This window comes from Salvia hispanica, unplaced genomic scaffold, assembly GCF_023119035.1.
Source record: "Salvia hispanica cultivar TCC Black 2014 unplaced genomic scaffold, UniMelb_Shisp_WGS_1.0 HiC_scaffold_1295, whole genome shotgun sequence".
NCBI classification, from domain to species: Eukaryota; Viridiplantae; Streptophyta; class Magnoliopsida; order Lamiales; family Lamiaceae; genus Salvia; species Salvia hispanica.
This window is the reverse complement of record NW_025951577.1, coordinates 1-19,675: the sequence shown is the minus strand read 5'-3', so window position 1 is coordinate 19,675 and position 19,675 is coordinate 1. Positions and strand designations below refer to the sequence as shown.

The following is a 19,675-nucleotide window of genomic DNA, read 5'->3' as shown; positions in this document are numbered from 1 at the left end:
AGAATATAATTTTAAATAAAAAGCATAACTTTAAATTTAAATAATATGAATATATACGCTTATTAATGTAACTAAATAATTATTTTTATTCTAGGATTATAAAAATTACTACTACTACTTTGTGATGTTACAATGACAATTTTTACACAAATAAAAATTATATAACTAGAAAAACATAAATAAATTAATCTAGCCGATAAAGTAAAAAGCCATGAATAAGTTAATAGATAAATAAATCTATTTAGTTGCCCTAGCTTTGAGAAAATCCCAAAATAAACATATATTCGCAACCTCAAAGAATCGAACCCGTGACATCCTTGTAACTTGGCCAACTAATTGACCAACTAAGCTATGGACTAACTTGCTAATTAATTTATGAATACTATATATATAGGAACATCAAAAATGAGGGGGGGTTCCAAGGGCCCCCATGCCCCTTAGTGGGTCCGCCTCGGTTCAATGCAATGGAAGTCGATTGCATATGCCTCACGTCACTGAAACAACATGAGAACAACTACCCAACACATGATTTGGAATTAGCCTGATGACCAAGATGCATTAAAAACTGGAGACATTATTTGTATGCCGGAAAATGTTTTATTTACTTAGATTACAAGTGTTTAAAGTATTTGTTCGATCAAAACGAGCTCAATATGAGACAATGGAGATGATTGGAGCTAATCAAAGATTACGACTGTAACATTCAATACCATGCAAGAAAAGCAAACGTTGTTTCGATGCGCTAACCAAAAGAACTGAGTATAATTGGGTTCTTTGATAACTAAACAAGAACATATCATCAGCACAAGTACACGTATAGCTACATTGATAATGAAGCCTCACTTGTATGGTCGAATCATTGAAGCTCAACATAAAGATGTCTATCTCGAGAAAATAAAGGAAAAAATAGGAATGGAGCCCCAAGTATGATGCGTTGATGTATGAAATCAGGATTTGCGTGCCTTGAGAAGATAAATTGGTAAAGAAATTATAGGTGAAGCTCATTGCACGGACATACACTACTCATCCTAGGAATGTATAAAAACTTGAGAATGATGTTTTGGTGGCTGAATATGTAAAGGAACCTTGCAGCTTATGTTGAAAGATGTAAAACTTGTCAACATGTCAAGACAAAACATCGAAGGGCATCTGGATTACTCCAACCCCTATAATTTTTTTAAAAGGGCAAAATTATTAAATAATTCATTTGGGCCCACACCACCATGCATGTAAACTGAAAATATTACTCTCTTCGTCCACCAATAAGGTCCCATTTTTCCATTTTCGTCCATCCACCAATAAAAGTCGCATTTACTTTTTACCATTTATGGTAATGAATCCCACATCCCACCAATTTTATTTCACTCACATTTCATCGTAATACTAATACTACCTCCGTCCTTCAAAATAAATTTTTTTGGAACAACATAGTGCTTTTAATCGTAGAAAGTAGTTATAGAGAATGTGAGAAAAATAGATAAAGTAACATACAAGAAGAGAAAAAGTAGTGGAAAGAGTGTCATGGATTATAGGTCCATGTCCAAAAATATAACGTTTAGAAAAATTTATAATTGTAAGGACAACCGAAACGAAAATAGCTTTCTATTTTAAGGACGAGTAGTATACAAAAGTAGGAGCCACCTTCCACGACCTTTTCACACCTCCTTTTTACTATATTTCATAAAACCCATATTTATGTTAAATGTGGACTTGTAATAGAGGGAGTATCATTTCAGTACAGAATGCAAGATAAGTAGAGTAGGCAGAATTACAGTTGCTTCATCAAGATGAAGATATAAATTTACAGTTCCCAATCGCCAATTTCATAATGTCATAAAAAGTAGACACGCTTACAAGTGTTGGACCAGTTTCTCTCTATAGGAAAAAGAAGAAATAAAACCAAGTAAATCATCGGAGCATATTAGGCGCTTCAAATGAGAGGAAGATCATCAGAAATACAATAATTTACAGAAATAAAACCAAAAAAAATCCAAATTCACAAAAATGAGAGACTGAGATCAACTCAACTACATTTATAAATGGATAGGATGAGAACGCGTAGCTGAGATCCATTCAACTTTTTCTAACATCTTCTCAAGGCATCTGAACATACGGGTTGGTCACGCCAATAGTTTGTGGAGCCTCTTGGAGCTCTTCGGATGGGGAAGTTTTGAGAGAGACATGCTGCTGTGCTTTGGACATTGCCCCATGGGGAACTGTTGGAGTTGGAGAGATTGACGAGGTTGTGTATTTGTGGCTGTGGTTAACTTGATGGGGTAGACTTCCGTGACCTCTTCACTACCTTCATCAAAATACACAACATCCTGCATAGTAAGTTGATGGTATTCGACAATCTCCCCTTTGAAAACGGTTCTCCTGCGTAGACGGAATTCTCTTGGGCAAGTCGAGCTTTCAGCCAAAAGGGACTCGAGTTGGAGCCTTATCTGATAAACAATATTGCAACTCACTTGTTAATTACGTACTTATAAATCCAGAACAAATCTGTACTAGCAGTTGAATGAACCACCCCCTTTTAATATATGATGGATTAGGGAATGTGAAGTTTACAAACACCTAAGCTGCTGTGAATATTGTGGTTAAAACTTAACAAGGCATCAAAACAAAGCACCCTATACAGCGCTGTAAACAAATATATGTAACATCACCGATTTTCAAGTAAAATAAAAATATCACCATCACTTTTAAATGATGAAACTTCGGGCAACAGTAACTAGACTCTCAGATACATAATTGTGTAAGGAATTAGGAAACTTCAGATTTTGGCCCAACAAATGATATTTCTATTTCTGGTAAGCAACTGACTAACAAAAGGTAGAGGCCCTACAAGATACAAATATGTTGTGAATTTTATTTGTTTTTGAGCTCCAACAAGATTTTAATATAGTTGTTTATGGTTCAAGAACTTTGACAAATTGTCCGCAAAACATCAAATATACTGGATACAGCACATATTCGCACATAAAATATACACATCCTTTGATATCTTCAAACATGAGAGTTCGAAATAAAATTAAGGATGATAGCTCGATCCATCATGATGTTTGGGAAATTGACAGAGGCATTTGATAAAATGATTTGGATATGAAAAAACCACGGAGGAGGATTTCAAAAAAAGGGACAAATGACACTGACCAAGGTCAAGGTTTTCAGATTTTAAATCTTCATTATTTAAGTTTTAAACCTTCCTCCCCTCCTTAGAGGGTGGATATCCTTCTTTTGGCAAGAGATTACTTACCAAGTCATCATCATCTGTGTTGTCTCCTTTTTCACTGGCTTTCCCTAAGCATTCTGTTTTCTTCTTCTAGCTGGGCACATCGGTCCTTCGCAAAGAAAGATCAGCTTTGACTGTCTTCAGCTCTCTCATTAGAAGTTTTGCTTTAGCAGCCATTGCACTTGCAACCTGAGAGTTTGGAACAGAGACTATCATGCATCTAATAAATATTACCAAAATTCTGATTTCCAAACAGTAAGTAGCAGCTTCATGAAATTAGATGGATCAGATGCTTCTAGTGACCAACAATATATACTATATACTTCACATTACCACCAAAACAAGTTGTGTGGAAGACCTGACAAGCATAAAGGCAACCAATGACACACGCACAAATGAGTGCAGAATGCAGATGGATTTCTGATCAGAAATTTCAAAAAGAGAAGCAATCTGACATGACAGAGGCAGACACAAGATTAGAAGGAAAATGAGAAGATGCTGATTACTCATCTTGTGACAAAGTTAAAATAAGATAGTGTTTTAAACCCATTTTTTATTGCAGGGTTCCCTTGAACTTGCCAGTTCCACCAGTAGGAATGGTATAATAAATTAAGAGTTCACATGAGGCTATCGGGAGACCAATACAAGCTCTCTTTAAATGTATTCTTTCTCTATGTTGTTTCCTCTGATCAAGCATAACTTGTTTCGATTATGTGTTCATAATACAAGCAATAATCTCTATAAATCATTCTTGCATTCTAACTGAATAAGCATCCAACGTATCTTGAACACAACATACGTTTCATACAAGTTATTGAATAAGTATAATCAACATAATTCCATTAATATTAGATACCACTGTAAAAGTTTTATTAATACGGCAGAGATTATAGTGTGCATCATTGGTTAAAATGCAGGACTAGACAAAATAGCATAAAGGAAAAAATTGTGTTAGCTTAAAAATTTCTCGTGTTCTAAAACTAACACTACAGAGTTGCAACCTTACGCCGCGAGATGCCTTCAGCTGTATTTCGACTGTACTGTGATTCTCAGGTTGCACATGACTCTGTTGCAAAGGTTGTCGTCTCAGGCTGTCAAAATTTGACACCTGGTTTTGTGACCCAGAGTTATTATTCTTTTTCTTATCTGAATCTTACGAGTCTCTTGAATTAAGCCTGCAGTACGGTTCTCAACGGCTGTGATACCCTCCTGAAACCCAAGTAGAGTGAATGTTTAATTTTGAGTGACTTATGGCAAAAAAGTAGTTTTAAGATACCAGCAGCCGTCTGATTAATTATGTAGAACAGTTATCAATAAAATTCCACCAAAGCATAAAACTAGAGTTAAAGACATAACATTACAAAGCATACTCTTGCCAGTGAATCAGAAAAAAAAGAGAACAAAAGTCTACCTCAAGAGATTTTCCAATAGTGCCACCAATATAATTAAGGGATGAAGCAATAGCATCTAGCCCCTTCTGTATCCCAGGACCTTTCAGTTTTTCGACGGTTGTCAGTAGAATTATATGTGCTATAGTACTGAAGAAAGGAGAACAGAAATAAGTTGCGAAAAGAGTCATGTGAAAAGTGAAAATTTTTAAAAACAAGGTTATAAATTTCACAGTCCTTCAAAAAGTTAATGTGCTTGTGACATTCAGTATGTTCAGATTGCTGAAATTTTGAAGCAAAATTTTCACACCTGATCCTTTTGCTTCTATCAGATGACTCAAAATTAGTCCCTCGTGGGTGTCTCGTGTTGCTGAGCTGTATCATCATCTTCATCAATAATTGACTTAGCTTTGACAAGCGTCCCCCAGAATCCTTGCTTAGATTCATTTATGCTTTCTTTGGTGCATGGTCATAGATGTATGGATCCTATATTTAATACTGACAATATTACTTCAGCAGGTATAAGATGATCGGAGATTCACCCTCAATCTAGTACTCCAACAACACCATAATATTACAAATCAATATAGGTTTGTGTTAAATCAAAATTCACTAACCTATATAAATGAAGTGGGTTTCAAGAACAAGTCAATAGCTTAATCGAATTCAATCATATACAATATTAACTAATACTCCCCTTTGTCCCACTCTAAGTGGAGCATTTCTTTTTTTCACGGATATTGTGCAGGTTATTTTTGAGTTAGTGGAGAATAAAGTAAGAGTTATGTTTTCTTTAAGAAATGTGTCACTTAGAATGGACACCCAAAAGAAAATGTGTTACTAGAATGGGATCCCAAAAAGGAAAATTACAACTAGAGTGGGCGGGAGTATATAATTCTGAAATTATAATAACAGAATGTAATGATGTATCATTCATTGAATTGAAACACACACACACAGAGAGAAATTAAAGAGAGGTTTTAGTTTAGTGGGGAGAGATAGTACTACAGAAAGCGGAGAAGGAAACTGGTTGGCATGGGTGGAAGAGTGCATTCAGATAGATTATTCAATATCAAAATTAAGCCACCAACCTCTTAACAAAGTTTCTAATGCCTAGAATTAAGGTAAATCCACTTTTGGGTATGGAGTGTTAGAATTTGTTACTTAATGTATTACTATCACAAAAGGTGGTTTGGTACATTTACAGAGTATTAGAGTGCTTTTGGGAACCATAGTGGGATCTACCTATATAAGACTATATAACTATAGAAAACAACCATCAGGCAAGGAATAAGGATGAAAAGTGGAAATATTTGGCTAGAACACATCCTACCACCAAATCCAAGGCCATCCAACCCTTGCACCAAAACCCTTAAACCCATCAACTCACTTGCATAATCTCTTAGCTTAAGCATGTACCAAAGTTAAGTTATCAAATGATATTATGATAAAAGTTTCTTGCTTATTCCAAGATCCACAAATTTTCATAATTGTACCTTTCTTTCCAAATACAACCATGGCAGTAAAATTTCAATGGAATTCCCAATCCAACATGTATTCTCCATACGTGTCCCAGTTCAGATCATTCTATAAGAATTCAACCAAGTATCGATTGGAAACGAGATTACTTGCTTGAGTCTATCATGAATGCATAAGTCATACCCACTCACTTCATCTATCTATAGCGTCACTAAAATTATTATCCAGGGAAAATATCCAACCTAGAGCAAATCCTACATTCCACAACATATTGGAAATGCAAACCCTGCAGATGCAATTGTACCGGCGACAAAGGTTGTCAATTGATCTCACATTCATCATTCAGAAGCACAAAACATCAAACCCCGAGGAACATTGCACCGTACACTCATATTAGGTAACAAAAAAACACATTTTGCTATTATAAAACAATATACTCAAATCTAAAAGAAGAAGAGAGAGAAGAGGGAACAACTTCAGTTCAAAAATAGCAACGCCAAAATCGCACCTTATTAGCAGCGGAAGGAGCAGAACCGCGCGGAGAAGAAAGAGCCGACTGTTCGTAGACAGAAGACAGCGACGACTCCCTGTACGCCGAAGACGCTCTAATAGCTTTAGTGGCGAGCGAGGAGGCGGAAGAAGAAGAGGAAGAACTGTCGGCGGAGGGCGCCGGCGGAGAATCGTAAGTGAAGGATAAGCCGCCGTCTGGCTTCCGATTTGCTGCCTCCTTCTAAGAGCCATGGAAATAGATCTTCTCCTTTTGGATCTCGTGCGAAAATTGACGGTTTTTGTTCTTCAAAAATTGGGGGATTTAGCCGGAAGAAGAGGAGAAATCAACTCAATTGGAAATGAAGTTGGAATCAGAATCTCATTGGGGATTTGAATGAGATTGTGGATTGGAATCGAAATGGAGAAATTGAAAGAACAAATGAACTGAGTGTCAACGCGGTGAAGACGATCAGTTGAGTTCACGTTGGGGACTGGGCATGGAATCTGGATCTGATTCCTTTAATTGCACACATAATCCATTATCCAATTTAATTTATTTTTATCGATCCGTATGTTACGTGTACGTTAGTCCAAAACCAATTATGGTAAATTTGTGGGATAATTACATATTTCATACGAAATATTGTACTTTTGTTTCAATTTAATACTATAAAAATACTAAGTTTACATATTTTATATAAAATATTTACTTAATGTTTAAAATTATACATTCCGTTAACTCTAAAAAATTTGTACAAAAAATTTCAAATTTGTACAAAAAAAATTTAAATTAAAACTTTCCATTAATTATTTCAAACATAATTATTTTTATTACTCACGATAGAAAAAATCATCACTCTTCACCATCAAATTAGCAAATTGCATTTTATTGTCAAGATTTCTCATATAACAATGGAGAATACAATTAAAACGATATTGAATCTTTTTGTAAAAAAATTAAATATTGACTATTGACGTTGCTCAAATTGCCATTTTGTAAAGACGAAATATGGACTTATTTTATATTGTGTTCTATAAAGAATACAATAAAAAAATAAAGTATATTGAGAGACAAATTTTTTAAACCACAATCAATTACCTGGAAGAATTGATATTAATTGTTATTTTTTGAGTGATTAATTATATTAAATCTCTAATTATTCTTTTATTATGATGATAAGTTGGACAAATTATAAACTAACTAACAGTATTTAAAATATTTAACGGAATGTATTAATTTAAAATATTAATGTAACTTTTTGTATGAAATATGTAAACTTAATATTTTTGTACTAAATTGAAACAAGGTAAAACATTTTGTATGAAACATGCCTAAATTTGTTTGTAAACATTCGATGAATAATACAGTAGGATATTGTCTTCATTAAAATTAAAAACAATGCTAATACATTCAGTTCTTTAAAATTAATTCCATCCGTAACATTACTTTCATTGCCGTTAGCACATTTATTTTTTCACTGTTCTGAAAATATTATACTCCTCCACCCATAAAAATATGAACATTTGAAATAAATTAATGAGTTGGGACAACTTTCTATAAATGGAAATACTCAAATTTTTATAGAATGATTAAAATGAAATGTGCACAAATTTTTACTGGACGGGTAGAGTAATAAATAGTTAAAGTGAAGAGAGAGTAAAGTAAGAGAAAAATAATATAGAAAAGAGTCTTAATTACATTATTTTATCTCTTACTTTACTCCTCCTCATTTTAATTATTTATTTATCATTTTTTCAAAGGGAGTCAAAAAAAGAAATGTGACATCACTAATGTATCAATGAGATATAATTTTTCTTGGAATTTTTAATGTTAAAGTGTCTAAGAAAAAACAATATTCTTTTTTTTTTAACGATCTCAAAAGACTTATATGCTCTAATGTAACTAGCTTTTCTTAAATCATTTAATCTTAAACTTGGTAGATGACTAGTTTCTTACTCTAGATAACCCTCTTAGTTGTTCTCAATTTTTCTAGGTGTCATCATCATATAGCTCCAAGAATACCACACATTGTCCGCTTTCAAATTTATTATATTTGTGTTAAATGCAGTTGTCAAATTCAAAATATTTGACAACTTCGATGAAACACATAAATAATTATGGTTATTTGCCTACAAGTACATGAACTTTCTCTAGAATTTGTATACTGAAATCATGTTCGATGAATATCTGAAACTCTTATTTTATTTTCCAAGGAATGAACGATTATTTTTGTCATAATGTTGTTATGTTTTACATTTAATGGATGTTAATTGCATGTTTAAATGTATAAGTTAACTTAACAAAGTCTAAGTCTTTGTTTAAGTAGACCTATTGGGGCGACGTCCACTTTAAGGTAACACGTACCCTAAACAAAGAAAATGAAGAATTTCACGACCTAGATGGAATTAGACTATTCATCGTGAAAGGTTGCAATGTCAATCCGCATATTTCTAAGCCTTACCGAAATAAGATGACATTGTGGGTAAAGACCGAACGGATCTAATAGAAGACGTGTCTTTGTGCTATCTACTCAAAGATGAGGTCTTGATAAATATTTGTTTCTTAATCAATGTAGGTTAGCATTGAGCATGCGGTATTGATTATGCATTACTTTGACTTATCAAATGATGCGGGTTTTTCGAATCCAATAATCCTGATATATCGGGTAATGGTGATTAATATCTAGCGTGCTAGGATTGCTATTATATTGAATCGTAGTAGGTGAGTCTCGTTTGATAATGTCCTCAAGAGGAGCTAAACAAGGTTTTATTATTCGAACCTAGCTAGGTTGGAGTTTGATCACTCTAAGAATAATAAATAAGCGTTTCATGCCGAGTCCACTCTTGAATTAATATAGTTAATTAATTAAGTCCATAGCGACATTAATTAATTAATGGACATTTTTATCTTAAGCTGGAAATGAAAGTTAAAACGAAACCTAGATTACTTATAATTTTGGATTTGGATGGGGAGAGTTCAATATTACTTCGTAGTGGTCGCCGTAATATTCCAATTAAAACTTATATTAAATTCGGGTTCAATTTAATTAGTAAAAAGTAAATCGGATGAGCCAATATCCAAAACCTTCCATAGATCCCCGTCTCAGTCCAAAAGTAACTTAATATAAATAGGAGAATATAGAGATAAAAATATATATACAACATTATTATTTTTCCTAAAGTTTTCGTCCCCTTTCTAAGTTGGGCGATTTTTTCCTCTCTCCGTGGAGTCGAAAATCTGTCTCTTTATTTAAGTCCTAAAATTCCTAGGATCACCACACGATATTGGAGCAGTTCGGGAACTAGAGAAGATCCGTGGTCTAGTATTCAAAGCGTCACGTGGAGAAGTCGTAGCCATCGTCAATTCTTTTGGAGAATTAATAAGGTATTATTTCGCTCCATAGAAAAGCATGTTTTAGGTTTCAATTATACTTAAAGCATGATCAATTCAAGTTATGAGCATGATACATGTGAGAATTACGCAATAGAATTTGTCTAAATAATCAGCTAAATAGATCCGATTATTATATGATTTATTTGTTCGATTAATTATTAAATTATGAAAACGAATGCTTCCTACGTCCTTTCACTTTAAACTTTTACTAATTTTTCCCTTAAACTTTAATTTTTGAATACAAGCATGAACTTTAGTTTTTTCTGATTTTTCCCAAAACAAAATCAAAACTGATGCGGCAATGTGACAATCAAAACTACATCGTTTTAATTTAATTAAGTTTTACTAATAGAAGAAACATAATATATCGCAATTAAAATTTTGATGGCAAATAAAATAAAATATTAGACTTATAGCTCTATAATTCTTTTAATTTTTCGTTCATTTCATGAGATGAGATTGGAAGAGAAGCACCACATTTTTAAGTAGCATAAGGTTCACACACCGACACACCCACCAACTTTCGTCACATAAGCAAAATTAATATAAGATTAATTGAATTGGCATAATGTATTTTCATATCAAAACAAATGACAATTATTTAGGATAACATCGTTACAGTATATGCATTGGCAAATTGCTACGAAAAATTCTAAAATTTAATCAAATTCTGTTTCATCCAGGTATTTTAAAAATTAGGAGAAAAAACACAAAATTTGGCATTGTTCGCAATTTTTTCATGACAAAAAATAGATTGCCTACACGTGATGTGTTTCAATCAAATGACTTTATACATAATGACATATTCTTATTCATAAAAATAGATTGCCTACACGTGATGTCCATGTATAATCTCTCACCACCATATCGATATTTCATTAGTCCCATAAAACTAAACTGCTTTTTGTCATTTTTGCATGTCCATTATAATTGCATCACAATTATAAATTAGATAATTTTTCTCTTTATAATAATGAGGACCCAACTATTTTTCTCTTTTCTATCTTACTTTGACAATTGTACATTAAAGTTTTGTGTTTCAAAACTATTTTTTTTTTTTGGAACAAATGAAGTACAATTTAACCAAAATATTTCCATGTGTGATAATTGGGAAAAAATATTCAACATTTAAAGTTTTTTCCATGACTTTTAAAGTACAAGATAGTCAAAACTTGGGATGTTACATTGACAATATCACGCAGCGCGACCTAGGTTGTTACATTGGACAATATCACGCAGCGGCGACTCGGCCGTTACATTTGGTATCGAGCTGGTGCCGATTCGGTGGTGGGGCAAACCCGCGAGGACGCCGAGTCCCTAAGGGAGGGTGAGTTGTCATGCACACGACATAGACTTACCTTAGGCAAATCCCACATCGGACGGAGAGGAGAACGAACAACTCTATAAATGGGCCGAGATACCTTTCCTGTGTGACGTGTTTTAAAACCGTGAGGATGGCATGCACTAGGCATGGTCCAAAGCGGACAATATCATACAGGCGCGACTGGCCGTTACATTTGGTATCGAGCCGGTGCCGGTTCGGTGGTGGGGCAAATCTCGGCGAGGACGCCGAGTCCCTAAGGCGGGTGAGTTGTCATGCACACGGCATGAACTTACCTTAGGCAAATCCCATATCGGACGGAGAGGAGAACGAACAGCTCTATAAATGGGCTGGGATACCTTTCCCTTGTGTGACGCGTTTTAAAACCGTGAGGATGGCATGCACTCGGCATGGTCCAAAGCGGACAATATCACGCAGCGGCGACTGGGCTGTTACATATTAGTACGCTTAAGGGATGCACAGAGCAAGAACATATGTATGTACAAGATGCTATTAATTTAGTGGTACATACCATAATGTGCCCATTGATCCATTGCACAACCATAATTGCGACTTGACTTGAAGAATCGACTCTTTATTAATGACACATTTGGCTAAACATTTTGCAACACAAACAAGTTTGTCCGGTTTAAAAACACAACCAAGAACATATTTGGTAAAACATTTCTTGAAGCTAGTTGTTGCACTTGCTTGCCCTGCAAATACTAACTTCAATACAAGCACCACAATTGAAGCTTTGCTTTGATGCATATTGAATAAATTGTGATATTCTTTTTATAAATATTTTGTCTTGGATTGATGAGTAGATAGTGACTCGATTTATTTTAAACACGAGAATTATCCGTAAGTGTACGGAGCTAGTGTAGCAATAAACAAGTACGAGTATCGTATCCACAGACAAATGTGCAACTTAAGTACCACGAACCGATTTCAACTACTATCTAGAGAATCCGAAATGTTGATTTTGATTTTGAAAAACAATTAAACATAAAAAAGATAAAAACACGCAACAAAAGATGAGTTTCAAATAAGAGAACAAGGTAGAGCCTTGGATCCAACTACAACGAACACGATGTGAACAACTCAACAACTTCGATTACCCATTTGAAGTCTCTAGGAGTACTAGGAAAGCCGCTAGTCTAGACTAAGCCCTCTCGAGTGCACTTAACCAGTTGATTAATCATTAATATTGAAGTCTCCTTCTAATACGTCACAATTAACTCCTTAAAACAAAAGGCTCAAGCCCTCACTCTAGAATTCCTTCTCTCGAATGCAAATTATCTAGGTGTTGTTCATTCTTTTATCAATCCTAATTAGGTATCTCTCGATTACTCAAAACTAGGTCAACAAACCCATTTGGTAGCTAAGCAATTGAATTGAAAAAGCACAAGAATGAAGCAAAGAAATCACAAGAGCGTAGGTAATCAAAAGTCCTTTAATTAATCAAAAGCCTTCATTGTATTTTTCACCAAAACTCTACAAAGATTTAGCTACTCATATTCAATGCAAATTCACAAGAGAAATCCATAGAAAGTGAATTGAACATAGGAAAACTAATAGAGATACTCCCAAAGGTGAATTGAATGGGCAAATCGTCTTCGTCTTCGTCTTCAAACTTGTTGATGAATCGGACTTTTTGTCGCTTCAATCTGCTCTCAAACGTGGAAACTGCTGGGGCGTGTGGAAAGTATGCGGAATCAACCTGGGTCCTATTTATACCCGGGCGAAAATAGACGGAAATCGCGTACGAGTAAATCGCCCGGCCGAGCGATTTTAAGTAACAAAACGCCCGACCGGGCGTTCTTCTTAAACCGCGACATTGCCAAAATGCCCGACCGGCGATTCTTCATCGGAAAATGCCCGGGACAAGTGGGAATGCCCGGCTGAGGCGCAAACGCCTGGCCACTCCAAGAAACGCCCTCTTGCCTCGATACCATTTTCGTCCGATTCCACCTTTTGTGACTACAAAACTCGACAAACTCATCAAAACACTAAAGTAGGGGATCATAGATGAAAACTCAAGTAATGTGCTATAAAACACGAAATCAAATCGCACCGTTAAACATCCTAAACAAATGCTAAACTACGAGTTTATCACATGGCTTATTTTCTTCATTTATATTGTTATGACAAATAGGGCAATTGTGAATCGAGAAACAAAGAACGTAAAGAAGCACTGATTTACTGGTTCACCAACATTAATGGCTACATCCACGGGCAAGAACAGAGAACATATATTATTCGTAGTGTTTTCGAGTTGCTGCTGATTGGATCCTTTGGATTTCGAACACGAATTATGTGCCCAAAGATACGCTCGGATTTTGACTATTTTAAGGAAATTTATTTGGTCCTGTTTTTTGATGTCAAAGTCACTCTACACGTCCATTTTTTTTGCATATTTAGCCTTTTTTTGGTTTTTTAAACTTTTTGGGAGAAATGTGCAAAATGACCCAAAAAAGGGAGCCAAAAACGAAAGTCCGAAACGGGAGTCGGGGGGGAAACCCCACCGCTGCTGGGGTGAGGCACCCCGGGAAAGATAAAAAAAGAAGGCCCCGGAAAAATACGCTTTGAAGAGAAGCCCTTCCCGGGACGCCCGGGGAAGTGGGCGGCGGGGGGCCGGCCAAGGGGAAAAAATTTCCGAAAACGCGGGGACCCCCCATTGCGGGGGCCCACCGAGAAAGGGGGGAATCCGAGATGCCCTGAGGCTCTAAGATTTACCATTTTTTGAAGATTTTTTCCCTTTTTTCCGGGATGGCTTTCCCCTATAAATAAGACCTGGGGCTTCATTAACCAGAGAGAGCTTCTACGGCAAAATAATTAAAGAGATCAAAAAAGTTGAACCATTTCAAAGGGAGTTGGAGAAGATTTCAAGAACAAAGGGGATTTAACCACGGGTTTTTTTTGCTTTTTTTTATGTTAAAATTTGTTTTTCCCTTTAATCTATGTGTTTATTTTATTTCATTATTTTTAACTAAACCTTGGGGATTCTGGGACGTGTTAGTAACACTTTGGGTTATACAATTCCAATTTTCATTTAATATTCTTTTTTTTTTTACTTTGTTTTTTCCCCTAAGTTAGTCTTGATGTTATGTTTTGAGGACAAAACCTTTAGGGATTTTATAATTTGGCTTCATAATGCAAGGGTTCTAAAAATTAAATCCACTTAGTAGATGCAAATTTAAAGCTTCCTTTAAAACAATAAGAAATTTTGGGAAAGACTTTTCAAGGGTCTTAGGAGCTTTATGGAGTTACGTGTTGGGAGGGAAAACCCCTAATCTTGTAATCAACGCTTGCACGATGAGCATAAGCAAGGTGATTTCCGTCCTATCAAAGTAATAACGGGTTTGGGGTATTGTAGTTTGGAATTTGTATAACCATAACTAGAACGCACCCCGGGGGAATTTTTTATTTTCAAATGAAAATTCCCCCCGTTTTGTTTTTGCATTTAGTTGTTAATTATTTTCAAATATTTTCTGTTTTTCAAAAGTTTTCAAAAAACCTTCTGCTTTTCCCAAAAAAATTAAGAAAATTGAGTCTTAGTAGGGATATACACTTTATTTTTCCTTTTTCCCCGTTCGTTTACCCCGGGAATCGATTTTGGCTATACTATATATACTCGATACTTGCGGGTTTATTTAGTGCAAAAAAATGGGCATAAATTTTTTTGGGCCCAGTTGGGGGAAAGACAATTCACTTTATATATCCAAACGGATAATTTTGCAAATTTTGGGAATTTAATTGCTTTCGCTAATTTTATTTTTTTTTATTTGTTTTTATTTTTTATTCTTGGTTTTTGGGATGCGAATGCTTTGGGGAAAGGGAAAAAATTTTAAAACCCGGGCCGATCTAGAATTTGGGAAAGATTTCGGGGAAAATAAGAAGGAAAATGATTAAAAAAAGGACCGAACCGGACATCGGAACCGGCAAAAAATGGGGAAGCTGCAATGGACGAGAGATGGGAGGGGGCAGCCCCGCGAGGTTTTGGGAAAAGAAGAACAGGAAATACAACCCGGATGAACATGTTCAATCAGGGAATATGATTATTTTTCCCCGGGACCTTATCATCCCAAGCATTTTAAAGTTACGATCCCCTTTTATCCAAAGGGTCGAGCAAACCCCTTTTGAAAAAGGGGCCCCAGAGGTCCGGGCCATTCCCTTTCCTTAAATTTGTGGAGTTTCCCAAACACTCTCAAGTTAAACGGTGTCAAATGACGATGCCAAAACCCAAGATTTTCCCTTTTCGTTAACCGTTTCCCCGCAAAGGGGGCCAAACGCATGCCCGAGAAAATCCCCATGGAAAGACATTGTAGCCGTTTTCCGGGAACAAGTACTACCCCAGCTTTAAAATCTTGAAGCTAAAAAGCGGATTTTCCCAAAATTATCCAAGGCCATGACGGCCCCTTAGGGAAGGTTTTTGCCGTTTCTGCTTTTTCCCTCCGAAAGTGCCCTAACCATGGGTTTCCCCCGGATCACCCTGGGTGGGAATCCTCTATAATGGATTTAACGAGAAGATTTGTGCTATGTTTGAAAAGGAAAAATGGAGGATTCCTAAGGGAAGTGGGGTGAAGAAGCCATGGGGGGGAAAGAGGAATTGGGCCACCAAAAACGGGGGTTCAAGGGCATAAAAGAAGGGGAAAAAGGGAATTTGAGGGGCCGAGGAAAGTTTTTTTTGGAAGGAATTCCAAACCCAAAAAGTTGGGGGGGCCCAAATGGACACATCAAGGAAAGAGGACCCGGGTTTCCCCCAAACCCTCCATCATAGCGGTCTCTAAACCCAAGCCCCGCCCATGGTAAATCAACTAATGCAAGAGCTGCCCAAAAACAAAAATTTAAACAATTATCCCCTCTAATCAAGGGGGTGTAATTTTCCCAATAATTATAATGAAAACCGCCCTACCCAATCTTCCTATTCTAAAATAAATACTTGAAACCCCCCCCAGGATTTATCGTTAGCAAGGGGAGTATTTGAGCCAACAAAAAAAGGAAAAGTATGACCAAGGGATCAAAAAGGGTTTTTAAAAGAATCACACAAGAAAAAGAAGGTTAATGACACCAAGATGGGAGTGGTTGAAGCTAGAATAAAAACCCTCGAGCAAGGAATAAAACACGATCTCAACCCCCATAACCAACATCAACACTCAAATGGACCCAAAATCCAAAAGGATGGGGACAAAGGGGAAAAAGGGAAAAAAAGACAAGTGGGGGAAAATCAACAAGAAGTGGGTGGCAAAAGGGAAAAACCCGGGACCCCCTGGGGAGGGACGGACCGGGGGGGAACCACCCCAAAAGGGCGCCCCGGAAGTACCGAATGGGGGCCCCCCCGCCCGGGGACCGCCAGACACCCCCGGGGTGGGCCCCACAAGGGCAAGCACCCCCCGCAAGGACCTAAGGACAAGGGATTGTGCTACCTTTTAAAAAGAGGGAAATTTGTCAAGAGAAAACTCAAACATTTTTTTTAAAAATGTTTTGTAAGGTTATAATAATATTCCTCTAGTTGAATCGCGAAAATACCTAAATATGCCTTTCTAAGGGATAAAAGGGAATTTTTAAAACCCAAAAGTTAGACCTTAAAAACCCCGATCATTGCAAACCAGATCATCCAAAAGGAAAAGACGAAAGGGGGATCCAGCCATTATTTTCAAATGCCGGATTGTAGAGGGAAAGGTTTATAAGGCCCTATGCGATTTAGGGTTTTCCCTCAATCTCATGCCACCGAAGTATTACGAAAAGCTCAATATCGGGGGCCCCCAAAACTTCGGGGGGTCATTAAAATTGGGCCGATAACCTCCCCTAAAACCGTAGGGGATGATTGGGGGAGCCCTTTGTTAAAGTCAAATGATTTCATTTTCCCCGCCGATTTTATTATGCTTGACAGAAGGTAGATAAGAACGTTTATCTAATCTTAGGGAAAAGATTTTTTTTTACTTGCAAAACTTTTATTGAGTAGGGCGTAGATCCAAAGGGTAACTATAGCCAATTGACCTATAAGATCGGGGCGAGATGCTCAAGTTTGAGGAGGCAAAGGGGGGGAAAATGGAAATTTAAAAAAGGAAGGGGGGCCCCTGGCCAAAAAATTTTACCAAACCCCGACCCTTTTAAATGGAGGACCCTTCCCCCCCTCCACTATCTACATTTAAACGAAAGATATTCTCCCAAAAAACACACCTCTACCTCCATCCCCGGAAAAAAAAGCAAAAGAGGAAGAAAAAACCCAAAGAACCCCGAGATTTATCTTATCAAGACCAATAAGGGGAAGTACAAGTGGTGGAAGAAGCTAGGGACCAAGGGTTCTCCCCTGCCAATTTTTAAAACTTGCCGCCGATCCGCCCAATTAGTGGGCCACTTTAAGTCGGACTAACGACTAAAAACAAAAACGGTTTTTGGGAAACAAAAACCCCCTTTCTTTTTTAATTTTTTTCTTTTCTTTTTTTTTTCATTTTTTTTTTTGGGTTCCAAAAAAAAAAAAAAAAAAAAAAAAAAAGTTTGGGCCGGGGCCGCGGGCCCCCAGAACCCAAGCAAAAATCCGGTGCGGGGGCCCACCACGATCCCCGGCGACCGCACCGCGAATCCGTAAACGGGAAGGGGTTATTTAAGGTATGTTTTCCATTCCTTTTTCCCCTTCCTTCTCAAATTTCTTCCTTGCACACAACCCCCACCTTTATAAAAACACCAAATTCATACACCCACACTATTATTCTCTCAATTCTCTCCAAGTTTAATTCTTCTCCTCCAATTCTCAATCAACACAAGGTATGAATCCTAACTCAATTTCCCAGCTTGCTTCAATTTTTTCATGGATTTGGGCATGTTTGGAAAGAATTTTTTCTAGAGACTCTTGTTTTACGAATGGGGGGGCGGTGTGCTTATTTTTTGATTTTTCAAATTTGTGGTTTTTGGGGATGATTTGAAGCTTGGTGAATAGTGATTCCTTCTTTTTTTATACTTTTTTAATATGTTGCAATCATGTTCATAAAACTTTTGGGGGCTAATATTACTTCCATGAATTGCAATTTTTTTAGAATTTCAAAGAGATTCTTGATAGTATTGATTTATTGTTGATACGCCCCCATTGGGGGGTGAATTCACGTTTGGGGGGTGGATTTTTGTGCCCTATTTTGGGTGATTATGCTATACATGTTTACATGCTACCATCTAGGGTGTTATGAAACACAAACTTGCGACTAATTGATGATTCTTTGCTATTACTTATAAGAGTAAAAATTTGGGGGAAAACCCTTTTATTGCCCATTGTTGGTATCCCTTTTTTTAAAATATTATATTTTCTTTTTTAGGATAATGGGATCAAAGGGAAATTAAAAAAGCGAAAATGGCATTAGCCTTGCCTTGGATGAGCAAAAGGCTAGTGGAAGGTTGTCGGGGCGAGAGACGACGCGTTGGGGGTACCCCCATTTCCCCCTCCAAACTTTGGGGATCGGAGGACTTTTGGGCATTGGTGACGGGGGGATGGGAACGGCCCTTTGAAAATGTTCGAGAAAGGGCCATCTTTTGGGGGTACACTCTTTAAAACCCGGGTCGTTTCAGGGGCACCAAGAACCGCCGGCACAACATCCCGCCAGCATCCAAATTTCCCCAGGGAAAACCCAGGCACTCACTCACCATGGAGGACCCTTTGTGGAATCTTTCCTTTCTTCGACCCCAACCCCAGACCGATAACGACAAGACTTTGACGAGGTTTGGGGTGCGATGACGAATGAGCTTTCCCCCAAGGGGGTATGGGTAAGTTTTTTCGATTCGTAACCCCGGTTTTGAGGTACCTTTTACCCGCCATGACCCAACTTATGTTTCCAGGGTCGAGGGGGGGGGTCTCCCAAACGGAGTTGAATGTGATATGGTGCCTCCCTTAAAAAGGGAAAAGGGTTTTGATTATGGGGAAACCCCCTTTTCTATCTATGTGGACCGGATCACAAGGAAAAAGGCGGCGTTATTTGTTGTGGGGGGTTGATCACCCAAATTTTTTAAAATTGGACATATCCTAGCTTTAAACGGGGGATGGGGGGGGAGCGCCTTTTTCACCTATGAGGTGCTCTTTTTTGGGAAAAAGATGCACTTTTTTTTTAGCACAAAAAAAAAAAAAAACCTACAAGCATACGTAGTATATATAGTATAACTAAAGGCCGACCCGGGTATCGAACACCAAGGTAAACACAAAGTGTCTATCCTCTACTAAGACTAATAACTATCCGGGAAAATGAAAAGATTTTTTTAAAAAATTTTAAAACTAAAAAAATAAAAGCAAAAACAAATTGGAGCAAATAAAAAAACGAGAAAGACGATAGGGGATAAGGGAATGCCGGGTGTGCTTTCCCGCTATGGTTATACAAAATTCCAAC

The 19,675-nt window shown here is 36.9% G+C and overlaps 1 pseudogene; it reads right to left on the bottom strand.

Moving 5' to 3' along the window:
• Positions 1-1,800: 1,800 nt before the first annotated feature.
• LOC125198213 lies at positions 1,801-5,067 on the bottom strand (annotated as a pseudogene).
• Between the last annotated feature and the right edge of the window lie 14,608 nt (positions 5,068-19,675).